Source organism: Oncorhynchus gorbuscha, linkage group LG16 (genome assembly GCF_021184085.1).
Source record: "Oncorhynchus gorbuscha isolate QuinsamMale2020 ecotype Even-year linkage group LG16, OgorEven_v1.0, whole genome shotgun sequence".
Lineage (NCBI taxonomy): Eukaryota > Metazoa > Chordata > Actinopteri > Salmoniformes > Salmonidae > Oncorhynchus > Oncorhynchus gorbuscha.
This window is the reverse complement of record NC_060188.1, coordinates 18,308,826-18,320,041: the sequence shown is the minus strand read 5'-3', so window position 1 is coordinate 18,320,041 and position 11,216 is coordinate 18,308,826.

Genomic DNA, 11,216 nt, shown 5'->3' with positions numbered 1-11,216 from the left:
TGAACATCACTATTAAATAAACATACACATACAAATCTCTGTTTTGAAAACAGTACCCAAAGGTTACATGGCTCATGCTTTAATATCCTGGTATTTGATTGCATCAAATCAAAAGAGCATTGGAATTGAATGGAAAGATTCAAAACATTCCTTGCAATAGACATACATTGAACTGTGCAAAAAACGTGAGTAGGTGGAAGGCAGGGGGGAGGGAATGAGAGGCTTTGTGTCCCATTAAACTCCGTTACATAATGGTTACGCAACATAACAGCCCTCAAACTGGTCCAGAGTGGCTCAGTGAATAGATCTGGGGAGTGGCCTATCTCAAGGTCTACTTCTAACCCCTCCCTCCCTGCGTTCAGACCCACTCCTCTCCAGTTACAACCCAACCTCCAATCACAAGTTTCACTTACATAGGTGGGTCTATTGATGTGATATAAGGAGGAGTGTCATAATGTAAATAAGATAAACAATATGGTTTATACACTGAGTATACAAAGCATTAAGATCTGTTCTTTCCAAGATGTAGGCTGACCAGGTGAAAGCATTGGTGTCAACATGGGCCAGCATCCCTGTAGAACGCTTTCGACACCTTGTAGAGTCCATGCCCCACGAATTGAGGCTGTTCTGAGGGCAAAAGTATTTCAACGAAATGTTGGGGTGTTCATTTATTTAATTTCACTTTAGTCGAGTGCCGGAGTCCTGGAATTGAATGGTAGGCAGGTAAGGGCTGGAGTTCTGTAGCTCAGTTGATAGAGCATGGCGCTTGTAACGCCAGGGTAGTGGGTTCGATTCCCGGGACATGACTGTAAGTTGCTTTGGATAAAAGCGTCTGCTAAATGGCATATTATTATTATTATTATTAGATATGACAAAGGAATAAGAGCTCACCCTTGACTATCATTTCTCACTAAGGATCTATGGGCTCCCAAATATGTAGCCTCAGGCACTGTGGTGTCTTCCAGTGCCAGCACCCCCTCTGTGAGACAGAACACAGCAGAGCTGTGGTATCAGGGTATCAACTGCAGAGACAGTCTTGCTCTTATGTAACCATATAATGTAGCTCTTATTAGAAAGTAGGTCAGAATATATAACAGAGAGAGGGGAACATGTGGGAAACTGAGGGTGAGAGAGAGGCCTACATGGGGAATCAGGTGATAAGCGAGGGAGAGAAGAGATAGGAATGGTTTAGACAATAGAGAGGAAGAGAAATGGTTTAAACAATAGAGAAAAAGAGAGAGAGAAATAGGGAAAGGAGGGGCAGTAATGGAGCGGGCATAAGTCTGAGTAATAACAAAGAGCTGGCTGTGTTTCTTCCTCCTGAGTTTCCTTCCTGTTGGACCAGAGGAGAGCTTCCTAAGCTCAGAAGCCATGCGTCACCTAACAGGTGGTGGTGCTCCACCCAAACAAACCTCCCTCTCAGCCAGGTGATCTCTGCTGTTTGGGTTACCCTTAGCAGGGGGACAATGGAGATATTGTGGGCCTCATGACAGGGCTTCTCTCCTCCATGGCCTCATTTTATACTGGGAAGGAATTCCCCTCCAGAGGAGATGTGCTTATCGCTTATCACTGCAAACAGACACTTTCAATGTGATGAAATCACAGATTAAAACGATAGCTAGCTCTGTAACACTTGGCTACATAAACTAGTACAGCATTGTCAATATGACACAACTTGTTATGCACAACAAAAACAAATGTGATGTTGAATACCTTCAAAAGTTATCTTGAAAAACACTAATAGATACTATTAGTACATTAGTAGACATTTCTGAGACAATATTAAAACTGTCACAATCACGTCCTAGTCTAAAGTGTGATCATTTGCAACTGACAAAAGCAAAACCTGGCAAGCAGAACTATAAAAGTAGTCAAAGTCATAAACAGGACTCTACCAATCTCATTCAAACATATACTTTATGGTCATCATAATAGTTTATAATACACATTAAAATGTCAGGGATAACTGGTAATGTAGAATGGTTTATTATGCAACCAGACACAACAACAATCGACAATCAACCAGATATGAAGTTTGTCTCTGAGATCAGGGCATACGCCAGACCTAGTTTCAGTGGGGCCTTGGCAATCCTCCAAAAATGTGTGCAATATGCCTGTGAACAGGCAATTTATGAAGGGATTACCGATCTGGTGTAGAAAACATTACGGGAGTATTAAACAACCTGCTACTGTGTGTTGAGTAACACAGGGCCCTGTGTTTCAGTGTGAAGTGTTATATAGTGTTGTTTTCCATTCATATGGCTCAGTTTGGAAGCCCAGAACAAAGTTCCTCAGCCTGGTGATGGTTGTGTGCATGTGCATTTGTGCAGCGTGTGTGTGCATGTGTGCATAGGCGTCATGCCCATAAGGGGCACAGGGGCATGTGCCCCCTTAAGATTTGTCCTGTGTAAAAATTTACACAGCTTTTTTCTCTCTGTAATACAAGGCTACTGGCCACTTAGCAATTTTAGGAAGTTGGCTTTAGCTAGCCCAGATATCTTCTAATATTGAGCAAATTACACTAATTTGAGCTAATTACACTTGCTGTAACCGCGAGTACTCTGGCTGCTGGCAAGGATTCTTAACTTGGACATTAACCTTTGTCAAATCAAATTTTATTTGTCCCATTTGCCAAATACAACAGCCTTACAGTGGAATGCTTACTTACAAGCCCCTAACCAACAATGCAGTTAAGAAAAATACCTAAAAAAATAAGAAATAAAAGTACCAAATAATTAAAGAGCAGCAGTAAAATAACAATTATGAGGCTATATACAGGGGGTACCGGTACAGAGTGAATGTGTGAGGGGGGGGGGGTACAAATAGTCTGGGTAGCCATTTGATGTTCACGAGTCTTATGGCTTGGGGGTAGAAGCTGTTAAGAAGCCTCTAGAACCTAGACTTGGCGCTCCGGTACCGCTTGCCACAGTTTCTGACTTTGGCCACTGGAGTCTGACAATTTTTTGGGGCCTTTCTCTGACACCGCCTAGTATATAGGTCCTGGATGGATGGCAGGAAGCTTGGCCCCAGTGTACTGGGCCGTACACACTACCCTCTGGAGCACCTTACAGTCAGATGCTGAGCAGTTGCCATATCAGGCAGTGATACAACCCGTCAGGATGCTCTCAATGGTGCAGCTGTAGAACCTTTTGAGGATCTGAGAACCCATGCCAAAGTCTCCTGAGGGGGAATAGGTTTTGTCGTTCCCTCTTCACGACTGTCTTGGTGTGCTTGGACCACGTTAGTTTGTTGGTGATGTGGACGCTAAGGAACTTGAAGCTCTCAACCCGCTCCATTACAGCCCATTGATGAGAATGGGGTGTGCTCGGTCCTCCTTTTCCTGTAGTCCAGAATCATCTCCTTTGTCTTGATCACGTTGAGGGAGAGATTGTTGTCCTGGCATCACACGACCAGGTCTCTGACCTCCTCCCTATAGGCTGTCCCATCATTGTCGCTGATCAGGCCTACCACTGTTGTGTCATCAGCAAACTTAATGATAGTGTTGAGTCGTGCCTGGCCATGCAGTCATGAGTGAACAGGGAGTACAGGAGGGGACTGAGCACGCACCCCTGAGGGGCCCCCGTGTTGAGGATTAGCGTGGCGGATGTGTTGTTAACTATCCATACCACCTGGGGGCAGCCCGTCAGGAAGTCCAGGATCCAGTTGCAGAGGGAGGTGTTTAGTCCCAGGCTCCTTAGCTTAGTGACAAGCTTTGAGGGCCCAATTGTATTGAACACGGGGCTGTAGTCAATGAACAGCATTCTCATATACAGTGGGGCAAAAAAGTATTTAGTCAGCCACCAATTGTACAAGGTCTCCCTCTTAAAAAGATGAGAGAGGCCTGTAATTTTCATCATAGGTACACTTCAACTATGACAGACAAAATGAGAAAAAAAATCCAGAAAATCACATTGTAGGATTTTAAATTAATTTATTTGCAAATTATGGAGGAAAATAAGTATTTGGTCAATAACAAACGTTTATCTCAATAATTTGTTATATACCCTTTGTTGGCAATGACATAGGTCAAACGTTTTCTGTAAGTCTTCACAAAGTTTTCACACACTCCCCACTGCCCCACTGTAGGTGTTCCTTTTGTCCAGGTGTGAAAGGGCAGTGTGGAGTGCAATAGAGATTGCATCATCTGTGAATCTGTTGGGGCGGTATGCAAATTGGAGTGGGTCTACGGTTTCTGGCATAATAGTGTTGATGTAAGCCATGACTAGCCTTTCAAAGCACTTCATGGCCACAGACGTGAGTGCTACAGGTCGGTGGTCATTTAGGCAGGTTACCTTAGTGTTCTTGGGCACAGGGACTATGGTGGTCTGCTTGAAACATGTTGGTATGACAGACTCAGACAGGGAGAGGTTGAAAATGTCAGTGAAGACGTTTGCTAGTTGGTCAGTGCATGCTCTGAGTACACATCCTGGTAATCCGTCTGGCCCTGCAGCCTTGTGAATGTTGACCTGTTTAAAGGTCTTACTCACATCGGCTGTGGAGAGCATGATCACACAGTCTTCTGGAACAGCTGGTGCGATCATGCATGTTTCAGTGTTATTTGCCTCTAAGCGAGCATAGAAGTAGTTTAACTCGTATGGTAGGCTTGTGTCACTGGGCTGCTCTCGGCTGTGCTCCCCTTTGTAGTCTGTAATAGTTGCAAGCCCTGCCACATCCAACGGGCGTGTATATTACGATTAGACCGTAATCCTGTATTGACGCTTTGCCTGTTTGATAGTTTGTTGGAGGGCATAGCGGGATTTCTCATAAGCTTCCGGGTTAGAGTCCTGCTCCTTGAAAGCAGCATCTCAACCCTTTAGCTCAGTAAGGACGTTGCCTGTGATCCATGGCTTCTGGTTGGGGTATTACGTACAGTCACTGTGGGGACGATGTCATCGATGCACTTATTGATGAAGCCAGTGACTGATGGTGGTGTACTCTTCAATGCCATCGGAAGAATCGCAGAACATATTCCAGTTTGTGCTAGCAAAACAGTCCTGCAGCTTAGCATTTGCTTCATCTTACCACTTTTTTGACCGAGTCACTGATGCGCCCTCCTTTAATTTTTGCTTTTAAGCAGGAATCCAAAGGATAGAATTATGGTCAGATTTGCCAAATGGAGGGCGAAGGGGAGCTTTAGCCTCTCATCGCCGGATCCTCACAAGGCACCCCGATTGCCTTCCACAATACCGTCGTCTACTGCAAATGACGGGGATGAGGGCCTGTTCAGGTGTTTGAGTAAATCCCTCTCAACCGGCTAGTTAAAGATTTTTTGTTGTTGTCCAGTTCATGGTGAGTAATCACTGTTCTGATGTCCAGAAGCTCTTTTCGGTCATAAGAGACGGTAGCAGCAACATTATGTACAAAATAAGTTACAAACAATGTGAAAAAAACAGTTGGTTAACAGCCCATAAAACAGCAGCCATCCCCTCCAGCGCAAATCTTTCCACAGCACATTGCTAAACTTTGTTTAACCAGCAAAACAACTGTTATTAGCAAATGGCACAATTTTCATATAATAAATCGTCATAATCGTCTTAATAGATTACATTTTAGGAAAATGTACATTTCTAAAAATAGCCCTAAAATCTAAATTAGAGCATGACAGACGTAGGTTTACCATGTTGAGAAATAAGGTGATAAAAGAAATCAGACAGGCCAAGGCAAACTTTTTTATTAACATAATTGGTGAAGCAAAGGGAAATTCTAAATTGATATGGGAGAATCTAAAAAAGTTAACAGGGAAAGACCATAGTAACACTGCAAAAAGACTAGAAATCATGGTGAATAACAATCTAACACAGGATGCAGTTGAAATAGCAACAGCCTTCAATTCCTACTTTGTTGACTCTGTCAGGTTACTGACACAGAACCCCTCCACTGATTTCTTGGGCTCAGTGCTAGTGAATGACACTCAACCTGTCTTCATCATAAGGGAGGTTTCTGAGTCAAAGGTGAACAAGGTGATTAGCTCACTAAAGAACTCTAAAGCCAAAGATGTGTTTGGGATGGACTCTACCTTTCTTAAAAACTACAAAGAGTCACTCATTGGCCCCATTACTAAGGTCACCAACACATCTATTGGTCTCGGTGTGTTTCCAAGGGTATGGAAGTCGGCCATAATAACGGCCATCTTTAAATCAGGCGACCCTGCTGACGTGAGTATCTACAGGCCCATTAGTATACTACCTGTGGTGTCAAAGGTTGTTGAAAAGTGTGTAGCAGAACAACTGATTGCCCACCTCAACAACAGCCCCTTCACATTACACTCCATGCAGTTTGGCTTCAGAGCGAAACACTCCACAGAAACGGCCAACTGCTTTCTTCTGGAAAATGTGAAGTCCAAGATGGACAAAGGGGGTGCTGTTGGGGCTGTGTTTCTGGATCTAAGGAAGGCTTTTGATACTGTTAACCATGAGATTCTCATCACAAAATTGTCCAAGTTCAACTTTTCCTCTGATGCCTTGATATGGATGAAATCATACCTTGAAGGCAGAACTCAGTGTGTCAGAGTGAGCAATGAGCTGTCGCCCACTCATAGCTATGATGTGGGCGTGCCCCAAGGGTCAATACTGGGGCCCCTCCTGTTCAGCCTGTACATTAATGATCTGCCTTCTGTCTGTACTGGGTCTGAAGTTCAAATGTATGCAGATGATACAGTGATATATGTGCATGCAAACAAGCTGCACAAGAACTCACTACTGTAATGGTCCAGGTTACAAAGTGGCTCAGTGACTCGTGTTTGCATCTCAATGTGAAAAAAACTGTTTGCATGTTCTTCACAAAGAGGGCAACAGATGCTACTGAGCCAGATGTCTATGTGTCAGGGGAGAAGCTCCAGGTGGTATCCAATTTTAAGTACCTTGGCATCATACTTGATTCCAACCTCTCTTTTAAAAAGCATGTGAAAAAGGTAATTCAAATAACCAAATTCAACCTAGCTAATTTCCGATTTATACGAAATTGTTTGACTACAGAGGTAGCAAAACTGTACTTCAATTCTATGATACTCCCCCACTTAACATACTGCTTGACTAGTTGGGCCCAAGCTTGCTGTACAACATTAAAACCTATTCAGTCTGTCTACAAACAGGCTCTCAAAGTGCTTGATAGGAAGCCCAATAGCCATCATCATTGTCACATCCTTAGAAAGCATGAGCTCTTGAGTTGGGAAAATCTTGTGCAATACACCGACGCATGTCTTGTATTCAAGATCCTTAATGGCCTGGCTCCCCCTCCACTCAATATTTTTGTTAAACAGAAAACCCAGACATATGGCAGCAGATCCACAAGGTCTGCCATGAGAGGTGACTGTATAGTTCCCCTAAGGAAAAGCACCTTTAGTAAATCTGCATTCTCTGTGAGAGCTTCCCATGTCTGGAATACACTGCCATCAGACACACATAACTGCACCACATATCACACTTTCACAAAATGCTTGAAGACCTGGCTAAAGGTCAATCAGATTTGTGAACATGGTCCCTAGCTGTGTGTTGCCGCTTTCCATGTTGTCTGTTGTCTGTAGCTTGTGAGGTGTGGAAACACTTTGTTGCTTTTATGAATTTTGTTTTGCTGCTTTTTGTTCTATGTTGCTCTGTCTGTATGCTATGTCTTGATTGTCCTATGTTGCTATGTCTTGCTTGTTCTATGGTGCTATTGTCTATATTGTAATTGTTTTTAATAACCTGCCCAGGGACTGCGGTTGAAAATTAGCCGGCTGGCTAAAACCGGCACTTTTACTGAAGCGTTGATTAATGTGCACTGTCCCTGTAAAAATAAAATAAACTAAACTAAAAACTAGGAGAAGGGGGATTCAACTTTATATTCAAATAGATGTAGTTTAACCAATTTCAGTTTTCCATTTTTACATGAAGTGGTAAAGTTAGTCATCATTTTACAAGCAGAACGGCACAGTTGGGAGGAAAAACTTAATTTACTAAATTTAAGCAACTGAAACCATTCGTTTTTGAGACAGGGGTGTCACTAAAGCTGTATTGTATGTATTAGGTATGTTGTAGCTACAAGAAAAGTTTGAAGACTCCTGCTTTAGAAAAGCAAGCAATAACTACAGTACATGTACTGAATATGACTCAAATTCCTTTGTCTTTTATCCAGATTTTAGCTGAGATGTAGAGAAGCATATTTTATTTTTTTATTTTTTTATCCACCAGTCAGGAGGCTACAGACATGAGTTGTCTGTGTGCTTAGATACGCAGAAAAATATACATCGTTTTTTACGTAAACTTAAGCATAATGATTATGACTGCAGGAATTGCAGGGAAAAGCTGTTTCAGGTGTGCTAAATTCCAGGGGAGTCTGCCCCCATCGGGGCCATCCCACATCCATCCTCACTTGCTTTGTACCCCATCATATTTTTCAGGGTGCATGATGCCCCTTACATGTGTGAATGAGGGCGGGCTTAAAGCAAATTACCCTCCCTTCCCTTTGTTTTTATTTCCTCATCTGTGGCGCAAAATATTGCATCAGCCGTCACATGTAATGTGTATATGAGCGAGAGAGAGAGAGAGAGAATGCTTAACATTGCCAACAAACATTTCACAACCGGCCAGCATGTCCTCATCTTCAGGTCTTTGCGTAATATTAGTGGCCACATCATCTTATGGGTGGGGAGGGTGTCTGTTACTGTTTTCAGGCAACACCTAATGATGGTTTAAAATACATATTTTAATTATTTTAGTATTTTGTTATTTGAATTTCACTGGGCTGAACTACACTCCAATATATTTAGTATTTTCAGAATACTGTCATTTGTATTTTCAAAATACAAAATACTTTTCCATACATTTGTTCATAGCGGTTCACATTTTGTTGCCCCCCTCTCACCCTGCATTGGTATCAGAGGTCTGATAGCACTATGGTGTGATAAAAGCATCTGCCAAATGAACTAAATATAAATGTATATGTAAAAATGAACAATTGCAAAGCATGCTGAGTATTATTCTAATGAGTTCCGACCTGATCTTTATGGTATTCTTTATTTTGTAATTGTATTTTGTTATTTTTGCCCATCCCTGGCAGTGTTGACCCACTGGGCACAGACGTCAAGTCCACATCTATTCCACGTTGGTTCAAACAACATTGATTCAACCAGTGTGTGCCCAGTGGGAACTTTGGAAATGGCCCAGCCATCTGCCCTTTCACTGTGGCAACAGGTGTTATGTGTGTGTGTTGGAGTTCCAGCGAGTCCTGGATGTGCCTCCGTCTGAGAGACTTTCTGTTAAGGTGAGCCCTGCTCTCTTTGTGGTTTTTCTGAGTATCTGCTACAGTACAGTACAGTGCTGCTGCAGGCCCAGGCAGAATGTAGGTCAGCTCCACCCTCCCTGTCCCAGGCCACACCTCTCATGCCACCACAAAACAAGTTTTCACCAGCAGAACCTTGAGTGAACCCGCTCCCCATGGCAACGCAGCTGTGGCCTGTCTAGCTGGGGGTAAAGGGGGGGGGGGGGGGTCCCAGACAAAATAGGCCACGGCAGACACTACCCACAATGCCTGCACCCCCTCCGTTTTGTCTTCTTCACTTCTGAGGAACTGGTCTATGGTCTCCCTTCTCCAGGAACCCTGACCATATACTGCCCCCGGATTACAGGCTTAACGATATGCATGTTCTGTTCTGTGTACTAGAAGAATGTGTTGTCGTGGCCTCTCTCAGGCAAGGCACCCATTATCTCTCAACAGTGTTTCATTTTTCCGTTGTGTTGATACTGTGCCATAACTGTTTGTCTTTTGGGAATGTGAAAGTGGTATAACAAGGTAACCTTTTAAGGAGATAAAAACAAAGGGGGCGTTTGAGTCTGATTTATTGAAGGGGAGGGGTGAGTCAGAAGAGGAGAAAAATCAACCTCCTGCACCAAGGGTGGAATGTGAACAGGCCACTTTGGGGTTGCTGGCAGCTGACTGTCAGGGAGTGGGTGAATGACTTCCACTTTGAGGCCAGGTCAAAGAGTTTCATATACAGACACATACCACCATAGGTACTGGGAAAACACACACACCATCATATAAATGGCAGGCTGCAAGAAATGCTGTACGACTATACGGTGGTCAACGGTTGTCTCCGTCTTACTGATAAAATACACAAACACACACACAGTCTTGTGGGGACTCACAATTCAGTCACATTCAAATTCCTATTTTCCCTAACCTCTAAACTAGCTCGTACTCTTACCCTAACCCAAAACCTTAAACTGAACCCTAACACTAGCTCCTAATCCTATCCCTAAAACTGATCCTAGCTCCTAAACCTAATTCTAACCCTAACACTAATTCTGACCTTAACCCTAAACCTCCTAGAAATAGATTTTTGACTTTGTGGGGACCAACAAAATGTCCCCAGTTGATCAAATTTTGTTTGTTCACTATCCTTGTGGGGACCAAAATTGTCCACACACACACACACACACACACACACACACACACACACACACACACACACACACACACACACACACACACACACACACACACACACACACACACACACACACACACACACACACACACACACACACACACACACACACACACACACACACAAAAATAAGGAAAGCAACACATTGCTGATAGCATGCTTCACCAGATATTGAAATATTTACAGTTGAGGAATTGTGCAAAATGACTTGTGTGTCACTAGTATTTCAATTTCAATCAGATGTGATTCTCAAATTTAAAAAAATTGTTGCAGTTCAAGATTGACGAGGATAAAGCAAAGGCAGAGGCTTTGATTTGATTTGATCACCATTTTTTTTTAAACTGAAGGGTGCAACAGAATCTAGATTTTATGATTCAGTCACGATTTAGAACCTGTCTAGGACCTGAGCTCATCGATGTACTGCTCCCACTGTTCATCAACACTCAAAACAAAGTGTCTAATTTCAGCCCGGAATTTGAGCCAAATGGCAATAAAAACAAGCATTAATCATATTGAAGTGATGACAGAAGTGCCATAGAAAGCAGCAGACACCAGCACAGCCGTGGTTTACAGATGGAATACGATACCCTGGGAGGAAGGAGGATCTCAAGATAGGCCTACCTCAATGGAGAATATAATCCCATAGTGAGATACCAGTATGAAACTCAAGAGGCTTGACTGAAAGTCAATCTCATGTAATGTAATATAAAAAAATAAAACAATGCTGTGTGTGTGAAAAGAGGAAGCCGATACTGATCCAGCAGATGGTCATGACAGTAGAGCTTGGTGC